Genomic DNA, 24,191 nt, shown 5'->3' with positions numbered 1-24,191 from the left:
TATCAACTTTAAATGTCAGTGTACAAATAAGCTATCAAGTATTTGTGTGCTACATGAAAAACAGTCAGTATTTAACTTATGTGCAAAACAGAATACTAATTTGCACCCCTTGCATTGTAACATGGTTTTGTCCATGAGACTGAAATAAGAAGTTTCTCAAGTTAAGATCCTTTATGAATCAGGCCCCAGATGTTTATATCTCTTCCTAGTAAACCCACCTGAGAACGTACAGTAACTACTACAGTTGCATCATAAACCCCATAGTTCTTCTCACTGGAGATGTCTGTCACATTTTTACCTTATTTAGCCAGTTTTGTCTGACTTTTTACATGTTATTCATGGAGGATTTTTATTTTTTACTGCTTATGAAGGTTACTTTTGGTAGTTCTACTAGCCTCGCAAAGTTTAGTCCCTAAAGCTACTACACCATAATTTCTTCATCCAGTTTGGCCGATTTAGGCCAAATTGTCCTGCAATCATTGCAGAAATGGACTCTGTCACGGACAGCACTTACCTGAGCCTGCGTGACTCGTATGTGACAAGTGGTTAATCACTACAAGTCCACCTGGTCTGTCTAAAACAGAATTAAAATATATACTTCACACTCTCTGTTAATCCAAAATTTCCACTACCAAATTCCCACTTTTTAGGTTACTCCCCTTAACTCAAAATACCATCACAACTTATAGCTCACTACAATTCTTCTTCATTTAACCAGATTTGTCATTAGCCAAACAATACCCTGTATTTCAGTTATGCAGCATTTGTTCAATGACCAAGCATAACTAGAAAGCAAATTTGTTAAGAACACAAGAACAGAACGTTATTAAATGGATTTTAATATGACAAGGTAGTCACAATGCTTAAGGTATCAAAAATAAGATTACAAAATGACAGTCGGTAATATAAGTTCATGCAAGCATGGTTTTTACAAAATAAAATGGAGAAATACAGAAATACAAAATTGTGTATGTTTGGTTTTTTTTTCTGTCTGTTGCGGGAGGGTGTAGAAACATGGTCCCATTCCCCCAATGTAGATTGACTTCCAGGAATATGGTAACTCTCTCATATCATGCTCTGTTTTAAATTAATTTCTTTTCTCTGTCCCGCCTCCTTGTGACGTCACTGGAAAAGGTGTTATGAAAATTCTGAATGAGTTTGACTTATCTTTTCTTTTGAGCATAATAGAAACATAATTTGACATTCAATGAACAGAGCATAAATGTACAGGAAAGTGAATTCCAAACATGAATATTACGTATTAATCACTTGCGATAATACTTAATTTCGATATCTTTGCTATTTATCTGATATCTATTGACCCTGATTATGGACGGTTTCCAGAGCTGGTGTGCAGGAGTGACATATATCATAAGCCTATTTGCACTGTGTATAAATGCATCCAGAGCCAGGTGTAAGTCTGAATTATTACCAATATTCGTTAGATTTATACTTCTCCTATGTGGTGCATGAAGACTTGTCTAGGAATATGAACAGATATTGTCCTGTGTGACTACAAAGGGAATGTAACGTTATGGGCATTTGGTCAGCGCACTACATGTTATCTACCAGGTTGATGTCAGGTCTGGCTGATTACCACACCTCCAGCTATGTAGCAGGATACTGGCACTAGGAGGAACCATATGGAGAGGTGAGATTTGTCAGCCTAGTAAATTAACCCCTCCTGTACTCGCCCACCCCAAGTTACACACATTCCATTGTTGTACGTTTAACCCTTGATGTACCTGCACAGAAAGACCTCAGAGGTACTCCTTTCTTGGGGAGTGAATAGTTATATGTTTTATATATTATTTTAGTTACTCCTGACTAGATCATAATTCACGACTGGTTCCTGTGGGCTACATATTAAAGACAGAGAAAAGTGTTTGAAATGTTGGTTGGTATGCAATTATCTGTGGCTCCCCAGGTGTTGTGAAACTACAATTCCCAGCATGCCCTGCCAGCTTTTGGTTGGCTATCTGCTGGCAGGCCATGCTGGGGCTTGTAGTTGTACAATACCTGGAGAGACACAGAATTGTCCAGGCCTGACAATACAACAGTCCACTTTCAGAGATAGAATAATCATCAGGTTATAGAACTGATGCAAGTCCAGGCTACATACCTACATGTCTAGTTCACACATATGAACTCATGGTTCTAAAAGTTTTCATTTTCTGGGATCCCTTCCAGTATAATGCACATTCATTCATGATTGTTTCTAAACACCAGCTAGCCCAGATCCAGTACTCCGAATAATGAGCACATTATTTATATTATTGAGGTGATAATATTCGCATTGTTTAGTGCGCTGACCTTGACCTGGAAGGGCCGTGTCCAAAGTGTCAGCGAGCTGCCGAGTGTCTTAGTCATTGCTTCACAGCCAAGGTTGTTAACCTCAGTAACCATCTGAAAGCACTGATGTTCGGATGGAGTGGGGACGATTGTACTGCTGGTAAAGTCATCCCTATCGTTCCCTCCTAGAGACCTCATTACACCTAGCCTGCTCTTTGAATTAGGGCTTTTTCTGATTTAGGAAATGCTTCTAGATCCCAAGACACCTTTTTTTTTTTTTTTTTTTTTCTTTTTCGCTTTTGAGAAATGCTAGAGGCCAGTTCCCTCTCTTGCAATTTAATGTGAAGTGAAAGTACACAATATTCCTAATAGGATCCAAGTTACATTATAGATACACTGGGCCACGTGCCTGGGACATTTTAAATCTTTGTTAGTGGTCCCTGCTGCAGTGTTGCGATCCTGACTATGGACGGTTTCTAGAAGTGGAGTGTTGGAGGGACGCTAACCTGCGGCACACCAAATATAGTACTGTACTCTCTCCTGCTCCATTAGACAGTCCCCAAGATTATCGGAGTGCAAGCAGTCTCTCACAGAGAACTCTCTTTCCATTCTCCACTGTTTCAACCTGGCTGTCCACACGTGAAAGTATTGGGGGCAGGCAGGAATGAGATGAGGGGAAGCAACAAGGGGGACAGTAGTGAGATAATGTATTAAAAACCTTTTTTAAAGGCTTTTACTACAGTGTGAGGATTAATTAACCTATCCCAAGAATACATAAACTCTCCATACAGGTAATACTGCACCACTGTATAGATCAGATGAAAAAAAATGTTCTCCCAAACACTTATTATAGGAAACATTTGCCACTTTTGGCGCAAATTCAGAACCACACAAGTCTCTAGCCAGCTGTGTTTAGGTTTAATTATCAGGCACGATTTACATTACACTTCACCAGTAGAACTCAGTGATTCCCTGGATAACTCCATTACTTTGAGACAGAGTAAAACCATAATGTTTCCTGAGGTCAGGAGAGATGTGTTGAAAATGTGTAACACGGCTAAACGTGCAAGATATCCTGCATGTTACCTTCAAACGTACTGATCTGCTAATTTCAGTACGTTATGGAGAGACAACATGATAAAGGGCCTATATAAAAATGCCACATTTACACCCCTGTCTAGGATTTTTCTCCCGCCTTTAAATTTTTCTGGGGCTCCTTCCATCACTGAGAGTAATGAGATTAGCATGTCTCCCCAAACTTCACTGCTTTCCATCGTTTGCCGCTTCTCCCATTAGTGTTTTATGGCTGTTTTGTTTAGTTCACCTTTTAATTCTTGGTTTGCCCCTTTTTTGGGCCTTGAAACAAGCTTGATAGAATTTAAAAAGGCTTTATGCAATATGCAAATATATTATACAAGTTCCAGTGACAAGACGGAACTAGGGATGTTTGACATTGTAGTTGGTTAAGGCCTCACACTGATGGAGTAAAAATACATTGCATTTATTAACGCTAGCAGATGCCTGTAAATGGGCTATGAGAATGGAACACATTGGTTACAATGACCCCATACACACTAGCAATTTGCACTTGTGACTGGAGTATTTGCACTGCATCCTATCTCTTTTCTGATGCTGCCTGCTCCGTTTACTGCACGTATATACACTGGGGTCCTACGCTGACTTCCGCAAGCACAAGCGTTTGTTAATCGCCATGTTTAACATGTGACGTCCCCAATAGTTGACGTAACATCAGTGGGTAAGGGCCCTAAAGCAGCTTCCTGCAAGCTTTTATACGTGGAAACTTTCCATAAGCTCATTGACCCCACTGAAATTGACCTATAGTAATATTTGACCTGTGCATTATATTGAGTGTAGGCAATGTATTATTTGTGAATGTTTACAGTTAAGTTGTGTCTTTAACTTCTGTTCAGGTATTAGTGGGTGCTTGTATCTAAAACCTCCAACAGAGACAGCGATAATCAGGACTTTTCCACAGAAATCTGGACTGTTGGTTTGGTTGTGCCAAGTCCCTCGTACCTCAACAATTTCACTAGTTCCTCATGAATTGATTGTCTGTATTACCTTGAACATTAGCTTGGTGCACTTTCACCGTGTAGATGAGTAATGGATTGTGCTGGTGCACATGTGCATGTTACAGATATTATATAACCTGTGTTAGAAGTACAGTGTGCTGTGCATTTATATTTCAGCCCCCAACAGTGAGTGCATCAGTCTTTTTGCTCCCCCCACCACCCTCCCTCCTCGTGAGCTCATTATGTTGTCACTTGCGGTCTATACTCACAGCGCGTGCTTTCAGCACTGCAGGAAATCATTATATATGGGCTTCCTTCTGCTTGCCTCTGAATACAGTCCTGTCCTGTCAGCAAGGCCTGCTCAGCTTTTCCAGGAGAACAGTATTCTGTGTGTTCACGGCATAAAGGACATATTCTAATATTCCCTCTGTGTATATAAACCAGAAATGCACAATTCATAAAATAAACCGCTTTCTCCAACCCCTAAGGACGCCTTTTTATATGGCAGGGGCTGACAACAAGTCTAAATTTTGTAGATTGGACACATTAATGAATTACAATGGGTGCCATGGTAAAATTGGTGGAAAAGTGTTCAGGCCTGGCAAGTGTGCAAAACTCAACTGGTGGTGTGAGCAACTCCCAGAAAGCTTTGCTAGTTAGCCATAGAGCCAGAGGATTGCTTCTGCTGATTGCCTAGCGTTAGGCAATCTATGGGATGCTGGTACTTGTAGTTCTGTGTAGGGATGTGCACCGGCGACTTTTGAGGTCTCGTGTTTTGTGTTTTGGATCCGGATTTTCGTTATTTTTGAGGTTCGGATTTGTCTCGCAAAACACTTGACGAAAGGTCTCGGTTCGGATTTAAGGTATTGGATTCGGATTTTTTTTGAAAAAAACATAAAAAGTTTAAAAATCAAGTTTTTGGGCTTATTTTCACTCCTAGGCTATTATTAACCTCAATAACATTCAATAACAAGCATTTCCACTAATTTACAGTGTATTGTGAACACCTCACAATATAGTTATTAGTCCAAAACGTTGCAACAAGGTATCTTTCTGGACTGCGTAGAGGAGTGGGTCACCACAATATATATTAAAAACCCTGAACTTTTATGATTCGCACCAATAATTGTACCTGGACTGCGTAGAGGAGTGGGTCACCACAATATCTTAAAAACCCTGAACTTTTATGATTCGCACCAATAATTGTACCTGGACTGCGTAGAGGAGTGGGTCACCACAATATCTTAAAAACCCTGAACTTTTATGATTCGCACCAATAATTGTACCTGGACTGCGTAGAGGAGTGGGTCACCACAATATCTTAAAAACCCTGAACTTTTATGATTCGCACCAATAATTGTACCTGGACTGCGTAGAGGAGTGGGTCACCACAATATCTATTAAAAACCCTGAACTTTTATGATTCGCACCAATAAATGTACCTGGACTGCGTAGAGGAGTGGGTCACCACAATATATATTAAAAACCCTGAACTTTTATGAATCGCACCAATAAATGTACCTGGACTGCGTAGAGGAGTGGGTCACCACAATATATATTAAAAACCCTGAACTTTTATGATTCGCACCAATAAATGTACCTGGACTGCGTAGAGGAGTGGGTCACCACAATATCTATTAAAAACCCTGAACTTTTATGATTCGCACCAATAAATGTACCTGGACTGCGTAGAGGAGTGGGTCACCACAATATATATTAAAAACCCTGAACTTTTATGATTCGCACCAATAAATGTACCTGGACTGCGTAGAGGAGTGGGTCACCACAATATATATTAAAAACCCTGAACTTTTATGATTCGCACCAATAAATGTATCTGGACTGCGTAGAGGAGTGGGTCACCACAATATCTATTAAAAACCCTGAACTTTTATGATTCGCACCAATAAATGTATCTGGACTGCGTAGAGGAGTGGGCACTGGGCACCACAATAAAATATATAAAAAACCTTCAACAGATCTGCATTACACTACACATACGGCTGCTCCTCCATCCTCTCCATCATATACATGTTGGAGTTTTAGCGTGTGACAACCTCTTGTTTTTGATAATGTCAGTGCATTTGGAATATTTTTCAATTTGCCCCACACCACTGAATGTACTTTATCTATGATACGCAATACGCATCTATCTATCTTGACTGCGTAGTGTGGTGGCCCCGGTACACAATTTGGTACCGAGGCCACAATATAATTTAAAAACCCTCCACGTGTCGGAATTCCACCAAACAAGTATCTGGACTGCATAGTGGGGTGGCCCCGGTACCCAATTTGATACCGGGGCCACAATACCTCCTCCAAACATGCTCCAGACAATTCGTCATTGACAGACCCCAGACAGACAGGGTCGTAGTGTTATTGTTTGACTTTGTAAACCCAAAAAAATGTCCCTGTTGCACATAGTCGTGCAATGAAGACTGACTTTTTCATTTAAAGGCACGATCTTTAAAGTGTAGTGTTTGTAAGTCTAAGTCATATTATACTTTTGGTAAAATTGGTTTTTTTTGTTCCTCTTTATGGTAATTAATTAGTAATAGAATTAAAGTAGGAAATAGAATTAAATAGAATTAAAGTAGGAAATAGAGTGGTATAGAGTTGTAGTGTGGTATAGATAGAGTGGTCCACACAATATAATAATAAAACCCTCAACTGGTCTGAATTCCACCAAACAAGTATCTTGACTGCGTAGTGTGGTGGCCCCGGTACACAATTTGGTACCGAGGCCACAATATAATTTAAAAACCCTCCACGTGTCGGAATTCCACCAAACAAGTATCTGGACTGCATAGTGGGGTGGCCCCGGTACCCAATTTGATACCGGGGCCACAATACCTCCTCCAAACATGCTCCAGACAATTCGTCATTGACAGACCCCAGACAGACAGGGTCGTAGTGTTATTGTTTGACTTTGTAAACCCAAAAAAATGTCCCTGTTGCACTTGCACATAGTCGTGCAATGAAGACTGACTTTTTCATTTAAAGGCACGATCTTTAAAGTGTCAGAAAGAGAGAGAAGACACAGGAGAGGAGAGTTGTAGCTGGGGACCTGGGGTGGAAGCTCCCAGGCTCCCCCAGCATTGCCTGGAAGTCTGAGCGTGGTAACTGAGCCAGGGCAAGGAATGTGTGCCCTGGATGAGGGGGAGAACTCCATGCCACTATAGTGAACCCAAGAGAGAGGGGGACACTGCACATGGAAGAGGCCCTGGAGTGAGCGCTGCTACAAGAGGCATGGTAGCTGTAGTGTCAGATCCTGAGGCTGAGAGTACACAGAGTGACGTGTCAGAGCACAGGAGACATTATCCCCGCAGAGGAGGGATGAGCTGCAGTTGAGAGGTCTGTTGTTGAAATAGGACATGCACACTTTAACAAACCAATCATTTCAGCGACAGGGCCTACCAAACAACTTTGACTGAAATGATTGGTTTGTTTGGGCCCCCACACCAAAAAAGCTATTCATCTCTCCCTGTACAGACTAAACAGGCTCTACTGAGGCAAGATGTCGTCCTCATCCTCAACCTCTGATTCCTCTCCCCCTACAGTGTGTACTTCCTCCTCATCACACATTATCAATTCGTCCCCGCTGGACTCCACAACCACAGGTCCCTCTGTAGTATCTGGAGGGCAGTGCTGTACTTCATTGAGGAATTGATTATTCATTTTTATAAACATCATTTTTTCAACGTTGTGAGGAAGCAACCTCCTTCGCCGCTCACTGACCAGGTTCCCCGCTGCACTAAAAACTCTTTCCGAGTACACACTGGAGGGGGGACAACTCAGGTAAAATAGAGCCAGTTTGTACAGGGGCTTCCAAACTGCCTTTTTTTCCTGCCAGTAACAATATGGACTGTCTGACATGTCTACTTGGATGGTGTCAGCAAAGTAATCATCCACAATTTTTTCTATTGTCACAGCATCCAATGCAGCGAGAGTAGACATGTCTGCAATGGTTGGCAGGTCCTTCAGTCCGGACCAGATGTTATCAGCATCCCCGCCAGTGCCTCTTTTGGGAAAACTGAGCTTTTTCCTCGCAGCCATAGATGTGGAAGAAAATGAGGGTGGAGCTGTTGGCATGTCACGGTCCTCTTCAGAGGACAATCTCCTGACCAGCAGGTCTTTGCACCGCTGTAGATTTGTGTCCGCCGGAAACAGAGACACAACATACGCTTTAAACCGAGGATCGAGCACGGTGGCCAGAATGTATTCCTCTGACTTTAAAAGAGTGACCACCCTCGGATCCTGGCAAAGCGTACGAAGGGCTACATCCACAAGAGCTACATGCTTGCTGTAATCGCAATGGCTTACCAGCTCCTCCCTCACTTTTTCCAGCTGCTTCTGCAACAGCCTGATCAGGGGAATGACCTGACTCAAGCTGGCAGTGTCGGAACTGACTTCTCGTGTGGCAAGTTCAAATGGCTGCAGAACCTTGCACAACACGGAAATCAGTCTCCACTGCGCTTGACTCAGGCGCATCCCCACTCCTTTGCCTATGTCGTAGGTGGCTGTGTAGGCCTGAATGGCCTTTTGCTGCTCCTCCATCCTCTGCAGCATATAGAGGGTGGAGTTCCAGCGCGTCACAACCTCTTGTTTGAGGTGATGGCAGGGCAGGTTCAAGCTTTTTTGATGTGCCTCTAGTCTGCGGTAGGCACTGGCTGAATGCCGAAAGTGTCCAGCAATTTTGCGGGCCACCGCAAGCATCTCCTGCACACCCCTGTCACTCTTGAGGTAATGCTGCACCACCAAATTAATGGTGTGGGCAAAACATGGGACGTGCTGGAAATTGCCCATATTTAATGCCCGCACAATGTTACTGGCATTGTCTGACACCACAAATCCCCATGAGAGTCTAAGTGGGGTAAGCCACTGGGAGATAATTTCCCTCATTTTCTCTAATATGTTGTCAGCGTTGTGCCTCTTATTAAAGCCTGTAATGCACAATGTTGCCTGCCTTTGCATGAGCAGCCATTTTGTAGATGCTGCTACTGATGCAGCTGTTGCTGTTGCTGCGGAAGGGGATGCATCTACCCAGTGGGCTGTCACAGTCATATAGTCCTTCGTTTGCCCAGAACCACTTGTCCACATGTCCGTGGTTAAGTGGACAGTGGGTACAACCGCATTTTTAAGAGCACTGAGGACACTTGATCGTACTTCTCTGTACATTTTTGGTATCGCCTGCCTAGTGAAGTGGAATCTCGAGGGGATTTGGTACCGGGGACACAATACCTCCATCAACCCTCTAAATCCCACTCCACTGATGGCGGACACCGGGCGCACGTCTAACACCAACATTGCAGTTACAGCCGCAGTTATACGCTTTGCAATAGGGTGACTACTATCGTATTTGGTGGTCATGGCAAACGACTGTTGGACGGTCAATTGTTTGGTGAAAGACTTAGCGGTCTTACGACTTCCCCTCTGGGAAGATGACCGACTAACAGCAGCAACAGCAGCAGTGGCAGTAGTAGGCGTACCGCTGCAGGATTCCTCGGATGAATCCCGTATTGAGGAGGACTCAGTCTGGCTGCTGACTTGGGCTGCAGGACTGAATCTGATGGAGATTGTGGAGGAAGTTGACGAGGAGGGTGTTGCTGGTGTGTATCCAACTGGACCACGGGATTTAGGTGTCCCTGTACCGATGAGGGTCCTAGCCCCAGTTCCTGAACTAACCACTGAACTATGAAGGTTAGTCAGGTGACGTATAAGGGAGGATGTTCCTAGGTGGGCAAGATCCTTACCCCTGCTTATTTGAGCTTTACATAAGCTACATATTGCCATACATTGGTTGTCTGGATTTGGATAAAAATAACTCCAGACCGAAGAGGTGCATTTTTTGGTCTTCTGACCAGGCATGACGATGGGCTTTTTCATCCCATGGACATCAGCTGTTTCCCCCCCTGGTGCCTCATTTACAATAACCACATCACCATCCTCATCATCAAGTTCCTCCACAGCGCCAGCTACATCATCAATAGCCTCCTCCCGAGCCACCTCTTCCCGTACAGTGATGGGAAGGTCAGGCTTGACAACCACCAACACCCTTGGACTCGCCTTGGGGATTTGTGATAATTTCTCTTTAGAAGGCAGAGTTGTTTGCTGTTTTGTTGCTGACAGCATAACTCTCTTCAATTTTTTGTAGGGGGGGGGAGGAGGAGGAGGGCTAAGATCCGTGGGTGAAGCTGAACCACTAGTCATGAACACGGGCCAGGGCTTAAGCCGTTCCTTGCCACTCCGTGTCGTAAATGGCATATTGGCAACTTTACGTTTCTCCTCAGATGATTTTAAGTTTCTCTTTTTGCTACTTTTTCTTAACTTGGGCTTTTTGGATTTTACATGCCCGGTACTACGAGATTGGGCATCGGGCTTGGAAGACGACGTTGATGGCATTTCATCGTCTATGTCATGACTAGTGGCAGCAGCTTCAGCATTAGGAGGAAGTGGGTCTTGATCTTTCCCTACTTTATCCTCCAAATTTTTGGTCTCCATTATATGTAGCACAAGATACTGCAGAATGTGTGAACTTGGTAATATTGCAGTACCAATGGACTTATACTGCTGGATTGGTTTTGCAAATTTGGTTATAATTATTATATTTTTTTTTTTTTTTTAATTTTTTATTTTTTTTTACTTTTTTTTTATTTTTAAAAAACTTGGGAATAGTGGGGAAATAACTATGCCCTTAGAAGCACAGAGCACAGGACACAGCACCACTGGACTGAACAGGACACGGCACAGGACCCAGCAGCACTACGGAACTCAGCAGGACAGAGCACAGGACACAGCACCACTGGACTGATACTGCAGAATGTGTGAACTTGGTAATATTGCAGTACCAATGGACTTATAATGCTGGATTGGTTTTGCAAATTTGGTTATAATTATTATATTTATTTTTTTTTTTTAATTTTTTATTTTTTTTTACTTTTTTTTTATTTTTAAAAAACTTGGGAATAGTGGGGAAATAACTATGCCCTTAGAAGCACAGAGCACAGGACACAGCACCACTGGACTGAACAGGACACGGCACAGGACCCAGCAGCACTACGGAACTCAGCAGGACAGAGCACAGGACACAGCACCACTGGACTGATACTGCAGAATGTGTGAACTTGGTAATATTGCAGTACCAATGGACTTATAATGCTGGATTGGTTTTGCAAATTTGGTTATAATTATTATATATTTTTTTTTTTTTAAATTTTTTATTATTTTTTACTTTTTTTTTATTTTTTAAAAACTTGGGAATAATGGGGAAATAACTATGCCCTTAGAAGCACAGAGCACAGGACACAGCACCACTGGACTGAACAGGACACGGCACAGGACCCAGCAGCACTACGGAACTCAGCAGGACAGAGCACAGGACACAGCACCACTGGACTGATACTGCAGAATGTGTAAACTTTGTAATATTGCAGTACCACTGGACTTTTACTGCTGAATGTGTGAACTTGGTAATATTGCAGTACCAATGGGCTTATACTGCAGGATTGGTTGTGAAAATTTTGTGGTAATTAAAAAATATTAAAGTAGTTTTTGGTATTTTTTAAAAAAACTTTTTTTTATTTTTTTAAACACAGGGGAATATTGGGGAAATAACTATGCCCTTAGAAGCACAGAGCACAGGACACAGCACCACTGGACTGAACAGGACACAGCACAGGACCCAGCAGCACCACTGACCTCAGAAGGACAGAGCACAGCACACAGCACCACTGGACTGATACTGCAGAACACAGCACAGCACAGCACAGCACAGCACTAAACAGCACAGCACAGCACAGCACTAAACAGCACAGAACTAAACAGCACAGCACAGCACAGCACTAAACAGCACAGAACTAAACAGCACAGAACTAAACAGCACAGAACTAAACAGCACAGAGGACCACCTAACACACCCTCCCTCTACCCTGATCAATGCCCGAGTGAAGATGGCGGCGACTAGCGGGGAATTTATAGGATCCGAGTATCGCGAGATCCGACAACGGGATTATGAGTCAGAGCCTCAGTTTCACTTTTGAATTTGGCGCCAATACCCGGATCTGTCTCGGATCCGACTCGGATCCGCAACGTTCGGGTGGGCTCGGATTTCAGAAATCCGAGTGCGCTCATCCCTAGTTCTGTGACAACTGGACAGCCGCATATTACCTAGCTGTATTCTAGGTCTTTTTTTGACCAGATTCTGCTTTTTTTAACCGTTGCCCCGATTTACCTTTTTCTTGTTAATCTGGGCGATCGAATGTTTTGTATCATTGTGATAAAGAGTCATAGAAAACCTTCAATATCGCCCAATATTGGTACATAGGGGCCATCTTAACCACCGGGTCTCGACTTACCTTCACAAACACCCCCATATTACAGCTTTGTGTGCGAGTGCAGAGGAAAAATGTTGGTATATCCAACTGGGACAAATATAAATGCAGAATAATTACTTGGGGTCTCATCTTTCTGATGATGCCCAAGGACTGGTTTGAAATCTAGTATTTTAAGAAGTAACCCTAAAACGCCCCTTCTTATTAGTAGAGATGCTCACTGACCCCCGTGAAGTGGTTTTGGTTTTGGATCTGGATTAGCTTCGTGTTTTGGTTTTGGCAAAACCGCCCTCGTGTGTTTTTTGGTTTTGGATTTTTTAGGAAAAATCCTAAGATATGCTAAAATCACATAATTTTTGTTCTTTTTTTTGTTCCTACATTATTATTAACCTCAATAACACTAATTTCAAGTAATTTGCCGTCAATTTTGACCACCTCACAGATCACAATATTATTTTCATACACTTTCGGACAAATATAGCAGCGACCTGGCTGGATGGTAAGCGACAGAGCAATGACACAAACACACGGCAGTTCCTAGCACATCTAGGACACATTGGCACACAGCAGTGGCAGAAAGGAAAAATGGGGGTCCGCCCTCCCTTCCATTCCCCATTATGTTGGATCTTAAAAAGGAATTCAAAACTCCCGAGATCCGACGATGTAACCATGACATTTTGTCTCGTTTTCGATTCCGAGGGCGCGTGAAAGTACCGAGCTGGCTCTGCTCAGTACTCGAATCCTCTAAGTTCGGATGTGTTCGGTTCTCGAGGAACCGAGCCTGAGCATCTCTACTTATTAGTGTGTTTTGGCCATTTCAGCCACCAGGTGCCTAGAAAATATGAAAGCCGAGTACTGAAGGGTATAGTATGTAAAAATAGTCTGTCCTCATTGGCAACACTCATGCAGAGTTCCAAGCAACTTCAGCACAAGAACTGTATCGGGAGCTTCGTGGATCGGGGTTTTCATGGTCAAGCGGTCGCACACCAGTCTCCGATCGCCATGCGCAATGCCAAGCATTGATGGGAGTGGTGTAAAGCCCACCACAATTGGACTCTGCAGTGCAAACGTGTTTTCCGAATTGACGAATCACTTCACCATCTGGCAGTCTGACGGACGAGATCTGGATTATACGGATGCCATGAGAACTCTAACTACCTGGGTGCATACCGCCAGCTGTAAAGTTTGGTGCATGAGGAGTAATGGTCTGGACTTGTTTTTCATCGTTTGGCCTGTTCCCTTAGTTCCAATGAAGGGAATTCTTAATTCTACATCATACAATGACATTCTACAGAATTGTGTGCTTCCAACTTGTGGCAACAGTTTGGGAGAAGACTTTTTTCTGTCTCATCATGACTGAGTTTGGTGTGGAAGAAGTTAACTGGCCTGCACAGTCCTAACCTCAACCCCATCAAACACCTTTGCCAGGGGCAAACGCAGGATTTGTAGAGGGGGGTTTCCACACCACGCCGTCACTGGACATGACCAGCATGCGTGGGGGCGTGGCTATAATATTAGACAGTGCTTGGCTGCTCTCCAACTCTTCCTATCCCTATGATATGGACAATGCTGCATGCACTACTGTTAGGTACACACAGTTCTCCCTTTTCAAGCAGAGCCGTGTGAAGCCACCTCAATTATACAGCTCCCCAGGCTTGGAGGGGGTTTTCAGGCACTAGGAAACCTCCTCGGTTTGCCCATGTTTGGGATGAATTGGAAACAAGACTGTGAGCCAGGCCTTCTCACCCAACATCAGTGCCCGACCTCACTAATGCTCTTGTGGCTGAATGGTTGCAAATCCCCGTTGCCATATTCCAGGATCTAGTTGAAAGCCGTCCCAGAAGAGTGGAGGCTGTTATACTAGCAAAGGAGAGACCAACGACATATTAATGTCCATGGTTTTGGAATGAGATGTTCACAAAGTACATAAGGATGTGATGTTCGGCTGTCCACATGCGTTAGACCATGTAGTATATTTACAGTAGCTGTATAGTGTGCCCCACTAGGTCATACAAGGAGTTATGGAGCAGATTCCTGTAGGAAGTATAGGAGTACTAGTCATTACATGCTGTCTGACTTTTATTACTGTCTACTGCACATTTCATGTTTACCAAGTTACAACAGAATTCCTGGTTCTTCCTGACTTTTATATAGATATTTTGTTGCCCACTTTCCAGCTGAAGTGTCTTCTTTCCAGTCTGCAGGAAATGAATGAAATAGTTCTGAGTTACAGTTTCTGCAGCCTGAAAAGAGAGGATTATTGTATCCGTCTGTCCCTACGTTTACAAGACTCGCTCCAAGGCCTCCGTCCACCTAGGTTGTGATCACCTTAACGTGATGGGAGATGTTGCAGTGATAATGAAGGGGTTACTCTGAGAGCGCGGTGTCTCTTGAGGCAGATGTGCCTCCATATTAATAACATTTTAACAGCTCTGGCATCAGAAGCACAAATAGAGCAGTGTGTAAGGTGCCAATCACTGGACACATTAATTGTATCCAGATGCCTGGAAGGGATGGAGCCGAGCCCAGGAGAGCCGAGCCGGCACAGAGCACTGGCAGAGTAACCCTGCATGTGCCGGATCAGATGGAATTGCACTGGCAGAATAACCCTGCGTGTGCTGGATCAGATGGAACTGCACTGGCAGAGTAACCCTGCGTGTGCTGGAACAGAGAGAACTACACTGGCAGAGTAACCCTGTGTGTGCTGGAACAGAGAGAACTACACTGGCAGAGTAACCCTGCATGTGCTGGATCAGATGGAACTGCACTGGCAGAGTAACCCTGTGTGTGCCGGATCAGATGGAACTGCACTGGCAGAATAACCCTGCGTGTGCTGGATCAGATGGAACTGCACTGGCAGAGTAACCCTGTGTGTGCTGGAACAGAGAGAACTACACTGGTATAGTAACCGTGCATGTGCTAGGAAAGTTAGCAATAATAATAGTTAATAATTAATTATTACTAGCATTTATCTAATAGAGTGCCACAAAATTCAAACAACCAATGTAGACATGGTTCACATAAACAAAAGTTCACAAGTAGAACTGAAAACCGCGGGTAACAAATACAAGCCTGAATACAGGAAGGGTAAAATAAATTAACTCCTATTACAAAGGGTAATTACCGGGCAACTACAAGGATGGTAAGGGTAGCTGAAGGTGACAAGGGAGGGGTAGGAAGCAAGTGGGAAAGGGGAAGAGAAACAAGAGGAAGGAGGGCTCTCCTCAATAGAGCTTACAATCTACAGGATTGAACGCTATAATTCCACAATGGCGCAGTATTACGTCTGGAACGCAGCAGCAGAACTCCCCTCCGCTGAATAGAAAATAAACAACCACTGCAGGGATCTACACCAACTGAAAGTTAGACTAACAAAGCATTACAATATCCATATGTGGTGCCATTGTGCGGTTAGGCCAGTGTTGGCTAGCCTGTGACACCACAGGTGTTGTGAAACTACAAGTCCCAGCATATTGGCAAAGCATGCTGGGACTTGTAGTTTCACAAACACCTGGAGTGTCACAGGTTAGCCAACACTGAGTTAGGCCTTTGTAGACTGAATTGGTGGCACAGTGCAGCGGTTATGGTGACCCCCGAATCTCATCAGTTTCTGATCAGGATTTTTAAGATACCAATCGGACCTGGGTTCGGCTGCTTAGCTCTCAGTTTAAAGGTTCAGATCTCCCAGTTTATGTCGACTTAGAGAAATTGAGTGCTACTAGCACTGTTATCATAAGAATCATATGCTCTGCTTCCAAACGTCCCTCTTAAATGAATACAGCAGTTGCATATGCTGAATTATCTTATGGATATTTAATATTCCTCTCGTCTATTAAATTAGGACTCAAACCGGAGAATTCTGGTATAATTACAAAAGCTAAATAACATTGCAGATTATTTGTTATCTTGATCCGCTGGAACCCCCAATATCCCACACCATGTGCTGATGGTCTCCTCGCTCCAGCTCATTGTCTATCAATGTTCAGGAGAGTTAATAAGTGAGAAATATCAGGACCCATCCTAGGACGTAGCCGAGAGCCATAGGATGCCCGATGTCTGGTTCAGATGCTAACACAGGTCTGGGTGTTTCTCAGTTCCCACAGGACCTGCATTCCTTCACTGTCTTATCTAACCAAACTGCCCTCCGCCAGACAGAGGTCACAGGTCACTCTTATGGTAATAAGGGCCCCACAGGATTTAAGCAAACTCCTGTATATCTATTTTAAGATCACACAACCTGTTGTTCAGGAAATCAGTTTTCCACGTGGGGTACAGATATCATGTTGGTGGTACGTATGTTGCCATCCACCTCTTACTATTCTTAGAGTAAAATTAGAACATAAAGTATTATCATGTAAATAGTCACAAAGGGCCTGAGTGATTAAGGCACGTATCTGGCCGCTATAAGTGTATCGTCTGCAAAATCCGTCTACGCGTGCGCAGAACTGGGACATACGTCTGTCAACGAAGCCAAGTCTGCCGTGTACGCAGACGCAAAGGACACTTAACTGCAGTCTACAATTTCGGGGAGTGAACAGGACGGGGAAGGGGTGTTTGGCAGTAGTCAGTTTAAAGTGAGGGTGTGCCAAGCTCAGGCGCACGCAGCCAAACCAAGCGCTGGTCGTCTCGCAGTTATTTAATATTCTGCCGTATCTCTTGCACCATTTGCAGGGCTAGTCTAAGTCCTGACTCCTAGTGATGTCCATATCGTATGGATGCTATAACATATGTCTACAATCAGGAGAACTGTAAAAATGTCTGTTATATAGAGTAGACATTAAGGACAGCCTAATGGTTTTACAAGGGTAAAAATAGTTATAAAAAAAAAAATTTTTTTATTTTTTTTTTATTTCCCTTTATTATAATAAACGACTATTGACAGGTAACATTAATTGTTTAGTAATTTTTTTCTGTGTGTTCTTTTGAGATTTTATATTCCACATAGGTATTGTATGTATCCTGCAGTGTTATGGTCTAGTAAAACTACACCCATAGTCCTCACCACACGTATCGTGTTCTTTGTTGACTTCGGGAGTACGCAGTACCCAGTACCGACCCAGACTGAATAAAAAATGAATCACTAAAAAAAATTTTTTTCAGTTCTGTCTTTCTGTTAGCGCTGTCCTGTATTCAATTATCAACCATTTTAGACGGAGTGATGAAATGCCGCCGATTTTTGTGTAAGCTCTGCCCCAATTTCAGAGGTTCCTCAGACCTTTAAATTCATGTTTGGCTTATTGGTCCGTTAGCAGCAAAATGAAGAGGACAAAATAGCAAGTTCCCAGAGTACTAATGCTGCCCAAACCCTCTTTTATTACTAAACTGGGTTGAATTTGTCACCTACGGCCGAAAATGACCAGTTGGTCCAGTCGTCATATCAGACAAAACTTTGGTGAACAAACAAAATCGAAGCAAGTGTTACGTTTCCAGCTGCCCTTACTTACCAAGGACAGTCCCAAGTTTTAGAGAAAATTTCACTGTTTTTCAGTATTACCCATTGATATACTCTGTTTTGTAAATGTATATTCATTGAAGAAGAGTGTTTAAAATAATAAAACGTGTATTTCTAACCTAATTCAGTAAAGCTGTCACGTTAGGGATTGTAGAGCAAAGATACAAAGTATCTCTGAGAATGAGTTTAGAATGTTGGCAGCTATGCAGGTGTTGGTACCGATTCCCCTGTCTATGAGGACAGCTCGCTCACATCCAGCAGTAAGTGTAGCTTCCAGCTGTGTTACTGATATCTCTGCTGTTTATTTTCCCTGGGTAGATGGCTGATCCCATGTGGATCCTTCAGATAATCTGGCTGTGATTAGCAGCCTGGGGCTGTAGGATAGTCTAGGCTTCCTGGCATGGACACTGAGGCAGGTGGAGGATAGAGGGAGAGTAACTTGAAAACGTCCCAGATTATCTGTCTACCTGATCACAGAGCTGCTCATGTTACCGGAAGTAGCTGATTGTTTAAAACTTTCTTCTCTGTTTCTTTAATAAAACACAGACCAACTGTGCTGTGTGTGTGTGTGTGTGTGTGTGTGTGTGTGTGTGTGTGTGTATATATAATACCCTGGGTTTGCTGAACGATATTTCTTCCTCTCATCTCCCCAAATATATATATATATATATATATATATATATATATATATATATATATATATATATATATGTGTTCTATAATATAAAAGCCTAGCGGCGTGTGTTAGTCTGTGTGGAAAAAAAACACAAAAAAAACCTGCAGCGCCACCTGCTGGACGGAGTTATGCACTGACCTACTAAATTCTTGGCATTATCTTATATATAAAAGTAAAAGCCTAGCGGCGTGTGTTAGTGTGTGTGTGTGTGTGTGTGTGTGTGGAAAAAACTATTTTCTCAGAAAGGGCTCATCCAATTGACCTGAAATTTGGTATACTGATATTATTTGACAAAAAAAATAGAATAGTGAAGTCAGTTAACTTCCATCATCCCCCCTTCCCCCCGTGGGAGGGGTAGTAAAGGCTAAATTTACGAGTTGAGGGCTCAAACTCATTTTCGTGAGGTAATTTTACCTTATGAACACACATTAAAAAGGGCGCTTGTGTCGGGAAGTAACGCTCTTCCCCTGAGGAGGCCTGGGCTAGGCCCAAATGCATGACAAGAACCTTTTTAAGAACTTAAGTAGCTTGATTTGACTAGAATGCATGAGTATCATGCACGGGTTAACTTGTGTGTGTGTGTGTGTGTGTGTGTATATATATATTATATTATAATTTTACTTAACAAGTTTCTGCTCTTCAATCATACATTTTGGTTCTTCACACGCATGAAAAAAATACTACCTTCATGATAAAGAAAATTCCTTTACCCAAGTTTGGGCTCCATGGTGCTTATTTCAAGGTCACTCGGCCCACCCCAATGCCTCAGTTTGAACACAGACCCACACTCAATCTCCTTTAATCTTCTGTAATTCACCCCCCCCCCTCTTTTTTTTTTTCATTTTGATTGAGGCTTATACCGTTTCAATCCAAATAACCAAAAATAATTTCTTATTGCGATATGTAGCGATAAGAAATGAGACGTCGAAGAAATGCGTTGCGCTTCTAAATCTCACGTTAAATAAATATATATATTTTATTGCCCATAGATAGAAATAGTGTAGTGGCAAAATATGTGTATATATGTACTGTGACTTGAGCACCCTTAGGATGTATACACGGACTACTTCTTGCTCTATAAACTATACTTTTATTTGTACATCACAATAAACGTCATACACTTCCGTCAGGATGACACCAGGCGACCTAACACTGAATAGGCCTAATTCTTCTATCTGGTCAACGGCCACTATCTGGCATTGGTCGTACTGCACAAATGCACAGTTCAGGTTTATATACTTGACACTCCTAGCTTGATGGACAGGTGACGTTGCCACTTTGCCTGTAAAAGGGAGTTCTCTGCAGATGGTCTGTAATAGCTCTTCACTGCAGACAAGCCCTGTTAGCTGTGGAAAAAAACACAAAGCATTTTAGAACAATATCCAAACTCAAAATAAACACCTAAATCAACACACTTTAAGCAGCACAGTGGCGAAGTGGTAGCACTTCTGCCTCACAGTGCTAGGGTCATGAGTTCAATTCCCGACCACGGCCTTATCTGTGCGGAGTTTGTATGTTCTCCCTGTGATTGCGTGGGTTTCCTCCGGGTGCTCCGGTTTCCTCCCACACTCCAAAAACATACTAGTAGGTTAATTGGTTGCTATCAAAATTGACCCTAGTCTCTACCTGTCTGTCTGTCTCCCTCTCTATGTGTGTGAGTGTGTGTCTATATTAGGGAATTTAGACTGTAAGCTCCAATGGGGCAGGGACAGATGTGAATGAGTTCTCTGTACAGCGCTGCGGAGTCAGTGGCGCTATATAAATAAATGATGATGATGATGATGATGATGAAGTATGAGAAATTGAGGTGGTCTATATTATCATATATCGTGTGTTTGTGTGTGTGTGTATATATATATATATCTCGTGGTATATTACAGATCATCTCAATGTCTAATCTTGAAGTCCATTGATGAGGTGTATTGAGTGAATTTGGATATTGTTCTGAAATACTGTTTTAGTGAAAGTTGAGCAGACATAGGATTTGGCTCCAAGCTTCCAGCTGGGGAGACTGACCTGTAGGGGTTTAGCGGAGGTTTGGCAGGCTTTGCAGCTATGAAATACTAATACATTGCATTGTTGCTTTATTGTGTCTATATCTACTGCTCACAGATGGCTTAGACCTGAATCCTCTCCCTCCCCTGTGTGCACAATGTGATCTGAATGTCCCACAGGATTGGTTTTCAGCTGGTGCTTAGTAGACGCTAGCGCACGGAAACTGTCTAAGTTGCCAATTTAGTTCTCGTTATGTTGTTGTTCTGCAAGATAATAGTTTGTTTGTATTACATGCTCGGGAGCTAACAATGGTTAGCATTGCTTTCACAAAGTGCTGGAGCTTTGTGCTCTGTTTCAACCCAGGAGAAGACTGGCAACTTTTGACCTGGGGGGGGGGGGGGCAAACACATGTAAATTGCCCAGGCTTTTGTAGCAGTTTGTAGCAATGGAAAACTTCAGTGCCCAAACCCTGAGTTAGTGATCTACAGTACAGCATTCTAGTGACTGAGATATAATGCAGAGCTTACTAGTGACCTCTATATAATAAACAGCATATTCTAGTGACCTCTATATTATACACAGCACATTCTAGTGACCTCTATATTATACACAGCGCATTCTAGTGACCTCCATATTATACACAGCGCATACTAGTGACCTCTATATTATACACAGCGCATTCTAGTGACCTCCATATTATACACAGCGCATACTAGTGACCTCTATATAATTCACAGCCTATTCTAGTGACCTCTATATAATGCACAGCACATTCTAGTGACCTCTATATAATACACAGCACATTCTAGTGACCTCTATATTATACACAGCGCATTCTAGTGACCTCTATATTATACACAGCGCATTCTAGTGACCTCCATATTATACACAGCGCATACTAGTGACCTCTATATAATTCACAGCCTATTCTAGTGACCTCTATATAATGCACAGCACATTCTAGTGACCTCTATATAATACACAGCACATTCTAGTGACCTCTATATAATACACAGCGCATTCTAGTGACCTCTTTATAGTACACTGCGCATTCTAGTGACCTCTATATAGTACGCTGCACATTCTAGTGACCTCTATATAATGCACAGCGCATTCTAGTGGCCTCTATATAATGCACAGCACATTCTAGTGACCTTCATATTATACACAGTGTATTCTAGTGACCTCTATATAATGCACAGCGCATTCTAGTGACCTTCATATTATACACAGTGTATTTTAGTGAAGTCTATACAGTACAAAGAGCATTCTACTGACTGATATGTAATACATTGACTGAAATATAACATACATCTCAACATTTATACACACAAGATCTGTACAAAATAAGCCTTGTCCAAACTTGCCCCCCAATCCACCCAAACGACCACGTTTGGGCGAGGCCATCCATTCATTAGCTATGTTGGGAAGCCGTTATGCCCAGTAGATGCCTCTCAGCACTCTGGTGGATAGTGCTAGCTATTGACCAAGCCGTGTTTTGGGACCTCTGAACACTCTGGTGGTGTGCACCAGACGCTCGTCAGTCAGAGTCCTGTACTAGCTGTGACTGACCAGGAGAGACTTGCCACCCGGTCCGTCCTGCCTCTGTTCCAGCCAGGGTGCTCTCTGCATGGAGTTTCTATGTTCCCTCTACGTACATGCGGCTTTTCAGCTGCTCTGATTTCCTCCGATCGTCTACAGACATATTGGTAGTTTAATTAGCTGCTCACTAAATTGACCCTGGTGAGTGTCAGCGAGAGTGTGTGTAGGAGATTAGATTGTAAATTCCACTGGGACGTGGACTGATGAACTGCACTGAACATTATCTTTGCATTGTCTATATAAAGGATATAAAATACTTCTGTGTAATAATTGTATCCTAGCACCTATTACACACCTATATGTTTCTGGTATACATTTAACAATTGGTGGAGCAGTAAAATTATCTGTAACAGACCTAACATCACATTGTATTAATGGTTACATAATTTTCTCTTCATACGTGTGTGGAGCTTAGTTAAGCCTCATCCACCAATCAGGTGACTGCGTCCTCCACATGCATGGAGTGTATGTGTAACATGACACAGAATATATTCTACCTGTGCACACAGATGTTTTCGAGTTCACGATTACACTCTTAATTTATCGCCCATATGACGTTCCAATGTCCCTACCACTATGGAAAGGAACATTTTAATTACAGGACACAATGTGCATGTAGTGTCTTTATTGTATGTTTAATAACAATCTGGATATTCACATTCAGTGCTTCAGACATGCTCTGTTTAAGGGATATATTAGGTTTGTATATGTTACCAGAACTATGGAAAGGCAGACAAGGTATGAAACGTGATTTCTTTTTAGGCAGCAGGAAAAGATCAACTTAATTCCACCTGGAGCAATCAGAGGTCAGTCAGGATTGGCAGAAGATCTATCCAATGACCAAGGTGTTGTTTGTGACTCAAGACACTAAATGGGACCTATATCTTTTGCCTCCGTAAGTGGGCCGCATGTGATCAGCCAAACTCCTGGATCACACTCCCATAGTGCAATCGGCCTCTGACCAAACACGACAAGAGTTTGTGGTCGTCTGTTGGATTAGTCCATTTTGCCAGTGCACTTTTGTGCCCAATTTGTACAGACCTGCTCATGTACGGGTAACTTTCGAGACACTGTGACAAATGACCGACCCATGTATTGTAGGCCGTACTCATTGGGCTGTCACTTGGCACAGATTTATCCAGCAGCAAGCCTGCAATACCTTGCGACTTGCCTCTGATTTGTAAAACGGATCATCTATATCCTCATTTTATGGCGTGACCATACATGCAAACCGTGCCGAGCATTGTGGCAGCCACATAAACCTTTCATAGAATATATTTTTCCTGGAACAGTTTCCTGGTCTGCTGAAGTTATTAGCTGCCTCTGTCTCCGAAAGATATTTGGAACAAATATTCCTGTGCTTCAATTTTGGAAATGAAAAAACCTTCCTGGTTTGGTGCTCCTTTGTACGGCTGAGTGGAATAAAGTAAAGGTGGGCAGGGTGCCAGCAGGTTATCCACGTCTGCTTTCTAAGGAAATTGATATATTAAGTTATTTTTAATAGTAATAGCTTGCTCCATACTGTGGAGCCGTTTACTTTGTCCCCGATGCAAATAGGTTTGATAAGTGTAACACGCGTTTCGTTCACACTAATTCACACCAAAATTACCACCAATTAGGTCGTTGTTGCCGGACTGTGGTTGAAAAATACAGCTTCTGTTGAGCAGGAAAGTTGGAAGCTCAACTAAAAAAAATACTTGAGTCCCCAGTTGTTTTTCCCGAATCTATTGTGGAACTACAGACCTTCCAATCGATGGTTGCCAGTGCATGCTGGAACTTGTAGTTTTTCAATAGCGAACAAAACATAGAGA

General features: G+C 42.7%; 1 protein-coding gene across 2 annotated transcripts in view; it reads left to right on the top strand.

Annotated features, from left to right (window-relative positions):
- ABTB2 (ankyrin repeat and BTB domain containing 2) overlaps nucleotides 1–24,191 on the top strand; it is a 105,582-nt gene that overhangs the window by 58,901 nt on the left and 22,490 nt on the right. The gene's annotated exons all lie outside the window — the stretch shown is intronic.

Source organism: Mixophyes fleayi, chromosome 10 (genome assembly GCF_038048845.1).
Source record: "Mixophyes fleayi isolate aMixFle1 chromosome 10, aMixFle1.hap1, whole genome shotgun sequence".
In the NCBI taxonomy this organism is placed as follows: Eukaryota; Metazoa; Chordata; class Amphibia; order Anura; family Limnodynastidae; genus Mixophyes; species Mixophyes fleayi.
This window is presented reverse-complemented; position numbering and strand designations above follow the sequence as displayed.